Source organism: Meles meles, chromosome 13 (assembly GCF_922984935.1).
Source record: "Meles meles chromosome 13, mMelMel3.1 paternal haplotype, whole genome shotgun sequence".
Taxonomy (NCBI): Eukaryota; Metazoa; Chordata; class Mammalia; order Carnivora; family Mustelidae; genus Meles; species Meles meles.
In genome coordinates, this window is record NC_060078.1 from 69,955,323 (window position 1) to 69,965,280 (window position 9,958).

Below are 9,958 nucleotides of genomic sequence, written 5' to 3' on the forward strand. Positions count from 1 at the left end.
GGTCGGGGCACAAAGCCACAGAATTACCCAGGAATTGCAATACTTGAACAAAATTGCAGACCTGACTACGTTGTTTCCAAATTGCTCAAATTCAACATACTGGGCTACTCTTTTTTGTTTTTTTCAAAAAAAAAAGAAAGGGGGGGGGCGGGGGGATAGAGAATCACTGCACTAGATTCTCCCATAAAGGTCTCAAGCTGTGTGTGCATTCTGGATGGTCCCGGAATATCAGCACACGTTCCCCCACTATCTGAAAACAGAGCATTCCTTTGAAAGCTGTAATAAGCTGAAAGAGCATAAGGCAAAGAAGCCATTACTATTAATTTAAATGGGAAAATTTTCGAGCCCTCCCAGACCCACAAAATCATCTCTCTTAGGCTTTTTTGATACGTTAGGACTCATCTTGCTAACGGATGCATGAAATAAATGGAGATGAGGCCCTGGTGCTCACTGACACAGTTCAGAGCTTGGGAGGCTTCATGCTGAGATGCTGAGTGGTGTTCTGAGGAAGGAGAGTGGCAGGCCTGCCCCCGCTGCTGGGGACACGCCCTGCCTCTTTAACTGCTCGCTGCAAACAAAGGCTGCAGGCTATTCTTGCTTTTTTGGCCTTTTTTTTTTTTTTTTTTTTTTTTTTTTGGTAAAAACCAAAATCCTCCTTGGATTTCTTGTGGTCATTGAAGACTAGTACTCATGTCGATCTGTTGCAAAACTGAAGTGACAGAATGTAAACTTTGGAAAAGTGGAGGGTGCCTGCATCCTTGTTTGGACCCCCCTGTTGGCTCACTGGGTCACTTTGACGGTGCGTTGTCAAACAGAGCAAATGTCCAGTGAGCACAGAATCACTCAATCAATGGCCTCTGTGAAGACAGACGATGAGGATAAAAGCAAATGGGAATGAAACCAGAAAGACACCTCACCTGTGTCCCAAACTGGCAGGTGGAAGATGGTTGGGGGTTGATCTAAATTTCTCCAATAAGCTCTGACCCTGCATGTTCTTCGGCTTTGACCTGATTTCCCAGCACACGAGCAGACATGGGCTGATAAGACAGCCGGTGGATGAATGGTTCCATAGGATGTGATTGAAAAGCAAAGTTGGTGTCAGAAAAACTTTATTGAGGGTAAGAAGCACCTGGACCCTTGAAGCTCCCAGACTCTTGAAGGCATGGCTGGCAGTTGAAAAGGTGGGCCCCCAGCCCCGCACACACATGAGTCCCTCAGTCTATCTAGCAGAAGTCCAAAGGGCTCAGATGAAAAACATCTTTACATGAAGGAAACTGAACCCTGTCAAAGAAGGAGCCAGATAAAACTGCTCTACTGGGACTTTGAGAAAAGGTATTAAGGGGATGGCAACAGCTACTAGTTATTGAGCCCTTACTGGGTGCCAAGTACTCTATCTGCCTTATCGCATTTAACCTCACAACAATCCTTGGAGGCAGGTGTTGGCATTACCACCTTCTTCCAAACATGGAAAGTGGGGGGGGGGGGGGGATGAGAGGTTAAGTAACTTACTCCGAGACACACAGCTTGTCTGTCTCACTGTCGATGTAGGTGGACATTACAGTCTAAGAGCCACCGGCTTACAACTCTACTCTGAAGCCAAGAGAGGTCAAATTTTTCTTATACCCCATCACTGTACTTCATCCAGCTTGAACCTGAATCTCAGCTGACTGGACCAGGGTTGATCCCTCTGTAGGCTGGGCAGTCATGGAGATAGCTGGCCTGGTCAAAGAGCTCTGCCAATAAGATACTAACGGACCAAGAAGATCCTCTCTTGGGATTGACCAGTGATCTACAGAGGAACTTGGCAAGAGATGGACGAGAGGATACAGTAGCAATGTGCCAAGATTTACTCTTCTGGCCAATCCCCAGTGTCCCTGCCATCTCTGAGCCATTGACATGTCTGGTCCAGGACCCCAAGTTCTTCTGCCCAGCTAGCCCCCACCAAGGCAGGGGCCTGCCACCTGGCTTGGGGCCTCCAACGTGGGTCAAGTCTCTGCACTGAACCTTGTCCCCATTACTTCTGCAGCATCTGCTCGTCCAGTCTCAGCAGTGGAGGGCACTAAAAGAAGAAGCAGCCCCTTCCTGTTTGTGTTTATTTGATGTTTATTCCCACACAGTTGCCATCAAAGTAAGCATCACAGCCTCTGTGATTCTTCTAGTGGGCCAGGGCCCAGGAAATGGCGATTGGTGGGCGCTCCTAATGGAGCTGGGATCGACAGGCCTAGCCTCGCAATGTTGCCGGAGGATGCAGAGGTGGGAGCACTGGGTAGTGAAGACAGACAGAGAATCTCAGCAGGTGCACGAAGCTTCCCCTGGCAGCGGTGCGCTCTTGGTGGTAGAGGAGGTTGGGGAACCTCCGTCTCCCTATAATCCACACCAACCATAGAAGTCTTTAATATGAACAGTTGAGAGTTTCTGTCTCGTGTAAGGTACCCTTAATCACTGAAACATCCCATCTTTTCAACGAGAACGCTACCTTAAATCCCTTCCTTAGAGAAAATCTGCTACTGCCATTGTGCATAAACGAGTTTTTCCAGATAAATCACTGGATTAATTCAACAGAGCCCTGCTCAGACTCAGGTGCTTTCTGTGACCCCTTCCCTGCCCAGTCAGAGGAGAGGTAGATGGTCACTGAGTGTGTGCCTAGGAGTGGACACAGGAGCTATGTGGCAGAGTCAACAGCAGGTTCTTCTCTTCTGCCGAGGACAGGGGCCTGTGTAGTTAAACCTAAAGACTTTCAGGGAATAAGATACCTAATCCTTCCTAGAACAAGTTCAGGAAAGAAGTCATTCTTCTATATATATATATAATTTATATACGTATATCTTCATTTATATATACATATAAATTACATATAATTTATATATAATATAAATATATATTTAATATAACATATTATATATTTATACATTATTAATTTGAGAGAGCAAGCAAGAGCAAGAGAGCATACAAGCAGGGTGAGGAGCAACGGGAGAGGGAGAAGCAGACTCCCCGCTGAGCAGGGACCCACCCCCACACACAATGCCAATGATCCCAGGACCCCTGGATCATGACCCAACCCAAGGGCAGAAGCTCAACCAACTGAGCCACCCTGGCTCCCATAGAAGTCATTGTTTAACAACCCAGAATCAGTGTTTGTGAGCACAGACTTACCCATAGAATGTTAGGACTTTCGGGGACCCAGGGTCTGCTCTCAGACTGTTTCCACAGAATTCCCTAATCTGGGGCCTTGAGCCCAGGTCATGGCCTTTGCCTTTCATTCACTAGGGAATTAACATATATTTACTGAGCATTTATGAAAGATTTCCAGGCTGTGACTTGGTAAAGTTGGAAACTGTCCTTTAAGACGACTGATCTATCAATCATTTGCCTGGTTGACGGACATGAGGAAACACAGCTTGAGGCTATCATAGCAGCTGAGTTAGGTATTGTGAGGCTGGAATAAGAACAGTGACAGGGGAAAGAGAAAATGACGGAATAGTGTTAAGAAATCAGGTTAATATGCAAATACAATGTGGTGGCTTTAGAAAGAGACAATCATGGATTACATTCAAGCACCAGCCGTCACCCTAGCAAGTGATTTGATGTTCCCATTTCAGTGTTCTTATCTGTAAGATGGGAATAATAAAACCCACCCTTGATAGATGATAGATAGGCACCCAGTCTCCCTAAAGGTAGCTACCCATATCTGACTGCTATCTGTTCACCAAAACCCATTTTTTCTTCTCTCTGTGTGCATGGCTGAAGGTCAACGTTGCCACATGACTGAGTTTTAGCCAATGAACTGTGAGTAGGAATGTCGTGTGTCACTTTCAGACCTCGTCTTTTCCGGTTCCCTGTCAGAGACCCTCCATACTCCTCTCTGTCTCCTTGCTCAACACAGAGACCCCTCAGGATTTGGAGGGGAACAGAGCCAACAAGCTCATTTCCCTGGATAACCACAGGAAGACTATCACTAACTGTGTGAACCTGTTTGAAGCGTCACATGAGTGAGAAAGGAACTTCTACTTCTATTCTATTCTTGTACAGAATTGACCGTATAACCGATCCCTCAGCAAACAATCAGGACGACATTTTTTGGTATTACAGGCAATACAGAGACCTACAAGTTCTCAGTTTCAGGAGACAAAACAGACACGTTGCAGCTCATACTAGATGCTATAAACATGATGCGGACAGTAGAAGTTCAAAAAGTTCAAAGTCCCCAGAGGTGGCGAGATCTGAGACATCATCACACAGCATGTAGATTTGAGCTTGTCTTTCAAGAATGATTATGATTGTCTGATCATGGAGAGTCCATTCATTCACCAACATTTAGAAACATCAATAAGAAACTCCCCATCATCCAGTTTCTACACCCATGGCCTATAGGACACTTCAGTTTATACCCAATATTTCTTCATTGTTCATGTCTTTTGTCCATGATGTCCAATGTGGTTTGGTCCTGGTTTCCATGCAATGACCTTCAGCCATCTACAACCTTCTAAAATCACTTTATAAACCAATTTGTATCTTATTTAACACTCCAACACTATGTCATAGATGCCATCATATCCTTTTAGGAGAAGAGGAAATTAAGGCTCACAGAAGCTAAGTAACTTGCCCAAGAACACACAGCTAGCAAGTGCTAGGGGTGGGCTTCTGATCTCAGGCCAACAGCAGCGTCTGTCTGCCCAAACTGACCCTACACTTCCTCACAGCATCTTGTAGGTGTTTATCAGACATTTCCACTGGGAGACAAGAAAGGTTTTGATTTCCACTGTTTCACTTTCCTTGCGAGAACTCTGCCCTTCCAGGTCAGAGACTAGATGATCCTATTGACCTGCTTGGGCCAAAGTTGGCTGAAAAGAAGTCCACACCTGAAGATGTGTATTGCTAGCCCAGGGGAAAAAAATCCAAATTCAAATTTGAAGTATGGTTTATCCTGAACTCATCACGTTAGCACCATCGTGAACTCAAAAAAAATCTTAAACCAAACCATTGCCATATCAAGGACCATCTGTGTACGTATTTATGTCCATGCATTTGACTACTACCTGGTACCTAACAGACATTCATTACATATTTGGTGAATGAATGAATGAGTGAGTGTGTAAATGAATGAAGGAATAAAAGGATGATACCTTGGGAAGTTTTAAGAATGGAAAAATGACTCATCTTGAATGTTTTCGACCAGCAATGCGATCCCTAACCTTGATCTGAAGAGGAACTGTTTTTTATTCTTTAGTCTTATATACTTGGAGGCGAGGAGGGTGGTGGAGAGACAGGCCAGGGAGGGCCCAATGGGTCCTACTCTTCTGAGAAAAAAGTAAGGCTTTATTTCCTTCCATCCCCTTGCTTAGAGATTAGCCAGATCTAAGGCTCTCCTTCTGCCTGGTGTAATCCGGTTGCCTGAAGCTAGTGGCTGCCGGGTCTGGGGAGGGAGGGGAGAGGCCCAGCTTCTAGCTCTGAATTTCTGATGCACTATCAAGCACAGATGGTTTTCTCACTTCTCAATTCTCCTTTATGAAGTGTATTTTCTCTGAGGCGAACACCACTTTCTCCGGAGAACTATTAATTCCCAAGGAGTAAGCCATTGAAGCCTGCATGGGAACACCCCCTCATTTGCAATTTGGCAAAAGAGTCTCCCACAAAGTAGAAGAAGGCTTGATTCAGGGCTTAAAGGAAACAATGGAGTCCATTTAACAAAGCCAACATTTAATGAACTCAAAACAGTGTGCTTAAAAAAAATAAGTTAATAAAGTAGCCTTTTAAACTTTCATGCATGCTTATTAGCTTTATTTCTGAAGTCCCATCTGTTATCCTAGTAAGGGGATTCCTGGTTTATTTATCATCATGATTCATCACCTACATGATTTCTGAGCGATGAATGAAAATGTTGATTGGAATTTTGCAAAGGGCAATCCTTTGGTGTCTAGGTCAGCTTTCACAAATCATGCAAGACCTTCAAATAGAGTTCTATTGCCTGGCAATTCGCAAAAGAAAGACAAAGGAGAGACAAACTCACCTTTCAGATGAGTCTACCCTAAAACCCCCTTTACTGGATTCTTTTAAAAATCCTGGAAGTGTTCAAATCTTCCCATCAGTTTTGTTCGTGTGTTTGATAGAAATAGCTATGAGTCTCAGTGGGAGACTTTGCTTTGGGATCCGTCCCCCAGTGGCATCCCTCTGCCACCAGCGTCCTCTCTAGAAGGGAGAAGGCTGTTGGAAAAAGCAGAGAGGGGATGGGGTGGGGTGGCAGAACAGTGGGTAATTACCACGAAAAAATAGGAGCCTCCTACCTTTTATCAGAGCAAGTATCAAATACGGTTCTGTCCAAGTACATTGTGTCCCGTTCTGTTTCTTATGCAAATTCAACATCTAGGGAGCAGCCCACCACAAAAGTTGACTCCGCTTCCCCAACTTCATTCAACTTGCCCTTGAAAAGGAGTATCATATCCCTGGTTGTTAGGCAGGTCCCCACATCCAAGAAACTGTAGGCGAGATCTTATCATTATCAGGCTTTTCTGGAAATCAAAAGTACCTGCTCTTTGTGAAAGTGGGCTTCTAAAGAGAGATTTATTCCCATTAGAAAATGCCCAGAGTTCATACGGGAACACTACTGACATGTTCTCAGCCTGAGGATACCAATCTCAGGTGAATAAACTTAATGGCAGTAAATCTTTACTGAGCACTTACTGCGTACCAGGCCTTGTGCTAAGCAATTTACATGTATCCTTTCATTAGGCCCGTGCAACAGCCATTGGGGATAGGGAGCCCCATTCTACAGCTTTAGAAACTGAAGGCTTAGAGAGATCACGTTATTTGCCCAAGATCACACAGCCGGAAATGTGACAGGGCCACAGTCTCTGATTCAGAACCTGTGCCCTTTGCTGCTTGTGACATATTCATCCTTGATGGCAATAATATGTACACCAGCCAGCGATGACCCACTCCTAACACACTCCCCTCTTTGGATTTTCCAAGTAGAATGAAGCGTAAAACAAGTCTTCCCTGATGCCCTGACCCTTATAGAGGAAAATAAACTGTGTCTTTATAAACCAATTTGTATCTTATTTAACACTCCAACACTATGTCATAGAGCCATCATATCCTTTTAGGAGAAGAGGAAATTAAGGCTCACAGAAGCTAAGTAACTTGCCCAAGAACACACAGCTAGCAAGTGCTAGGGGTGGGCTTCTGATCTCAGGCCAACAGCAGCGTCTGTCTGCCCAAACTGACCCTACACTTCCTCACAGCATCTTGTAGGTGTTTATCAGACATTTCCACTGGGAGACAAGAAAGGTTTTGATTTCCACTGTTTCACTTTCCTTGAGAGAACTCTGCCCTTCCAGGTCAGAGACTAGATGATCCTGTTGACCTGCTTGGGCCAAAGTTGGCTGAAAAGAAGTCCATGCCTGAAGATACGTGAAAAGAATCTTCTTGGACAATAGCCAAACCATGGAAAGAACCTAGATATCCATCAACAGATGAATGGATAAAGAAGATGTGGTATAGGGACACCTGGGTGGCTCAGTTGGTTAAGCAGCTGCCTTCGTCTCAGGCCATGATCCCAGCGTCCTTGGATCTAGTCCCATATCGGGCTCCTTGCTCGGCAGGAACGTGCTTCTCTGTCTCTGCCTGCCACTCTGTCTGCCTATGCTCGCTCTCGCTCTCTCTCTCTGACAAATAAATAAAATCTTAAAAAAAAAAAAAAGAAGAAGATGTGGTGTATATATATATATATATACATACACACACACACACACACACACTCACACACAATGGAATACCATGCAGCCATCAAAAGAAATGAAATCTTGCCGTTTGCAATGACGTGGATGGAACTAGAGGGTATTATGCTGAATGAAATAAGTCAATCGGAGAAAGACAATTACCATATGATCTCCCTGATATGAGGAATTTGAGAGGCAGAGTGGGGGGCTTGGGGGATAGGGAAGGAAAAAATGAAACAAGATGGGATTGGGAGGGAGGCAAACCATAAGAGACTCTCAATCTTACAAAACAAACTGAGGGTTGTTGGGGGGAAAGGAGGTAGGGAGAGGGTGGTGGGGTTATGGACATTGGGGAGGGTATGTCTATGGTGAGTGCTGTGAAGTGTGTAAACCTGGTAATTCACAGACCTGTACCTCTGGGGCTAGTAATACATTATATGTCAATAAAAATAATTTAAAAATGCAATTCCTTTAAAAAAAAAAAATCTTCTTGGGGCGCCTGGGTGGCTCAGTGGGTTAAGCCTCTGCCTTCAGCTCAGGTCATGATCCCAGAGTCCTGGGATTGAGTCCTGCATCGGGCTCTCTGCTCAGCGGGGAGCCTGCTTCTCCCCCTCTCCCTCTCTCTCTGCCTGCCTCCCTGCCTACTTGTGATCTCTGTCTGTCAAATAAATAAATAAAATCTTTAAAAAAAAAATCTTCTTGGAATAGAAACAAGAATCCCAACCTATAGAAAATAACAATAGTGAGGGGTGCCTGGGTGGCTCAGTGGATTAAGCCGCTGCCTTCGGCTCAGGTCATGATCTCAGGGTCCTGGGATCGAGTCCCTCGTCGGGCTCTCTGCTCCACAGGGAGCCTGCTTCCTCCTCTCTCTCTGCCTGCCTCTCTGCCTACTTGTGATCTCTCTCTCTGTCAAATAAATAAAATAAAATCTTTAAAAAAAAAAAAGAAAATAACAATAGTGGTTATCAGTGATGAACAATCATTATGTCAAATCAGAGGGCCATTCTCTAGAAGCTAGGCTGCTTTGGGCCTCTGTGACCTGGCTTTCTTTTTCATTCCTTTGTCGAGCATCTTAATTTTTCCCTTTCCCCTCCTCTCTATCCCATATTCCATCACTCTGTGCCTCCCCCACCCACCCATCCACTTCCTTGACACCACTGACTTGCCCATCTCTTCCCAGTGCACAGTATACTATTGGAGCTCAATAGATGTTTAGGAAAAAGGACAAAGGAAGAAACGCAGAGTTAGTGCTAAGCCCTAGGAAAGAGAAACTCAGAGAATTCACACATACTTGTTAGAGTCAAGAGTCTTTTTTGTGCTCAGAAAGTAATGCCTCTAATGAACTGTGAAGCTCAGTGTAAACAAGCCACACAGAACTTGATCCAAGTGTCTATGTAAAAAAATTAATATGTTCTACCTCCTCCCTTCTTCAGTCCATTTAGTCTTTGTCCATAAAATACATGCGTGTCCATTATCCATGCATGTCTGTTATACAATATTCATGTCTTTATCCATAAAATACATACATGTCCTTTATACAATATAGATATGTCTCCTGTTAAATGAATCTATGAGGAAACATGTGGTCCTTCTCTGTGAGGGGAGGAAAAACTCAAGGACATACACACGTGCATGAAACTGTTGGTTGTCTTTTCATGTACTCTGTTACTTATTGACTACTTCATAGCTTGTAGGAGCCTTCATTTCATTGCTCTTCTACTCTGTAAGGTAAGCCCAGGGTTACGCCTCCATTTAGAGAGAAGGAAACGAAGGAAACTGAGTCACAGAAATTTTTAAGGACTTACCACCGGGTTACTTCCTCGGTTTTTTGACACCATCATTGTAAGACATACCAGCAACTTACCATTAGATTTTTAGGAAACAGGGAATCGCTACCATGTTAGGTGTGCGCATTGCTTAGAAACACATTCCAGTGTTTCCACAACATTAAACATTTTGTGCTCAGAGGGAGGAATGGGTATCTTAAAACTAAGGAAATGTGGTAAGTAGCAAAACAATGCTTTAACTCTAACTCTGACTCTAACTCTGAATCACTAACTCTATTCTAACTCTGTATTTTAACTCTGAATCACTGTGTCTTGGTGAATTAGTTTCTCAGCTACATTATAAAGCCTTGCAAAAGGAGGACACTTTCCAGTACTTTTCACGATGGCTCTCGGAGGGCTTTACGCTGTGCCTTCCATTGATTGATAAAAGAGTCTTTTTCCTCCAAAAGCAAAATT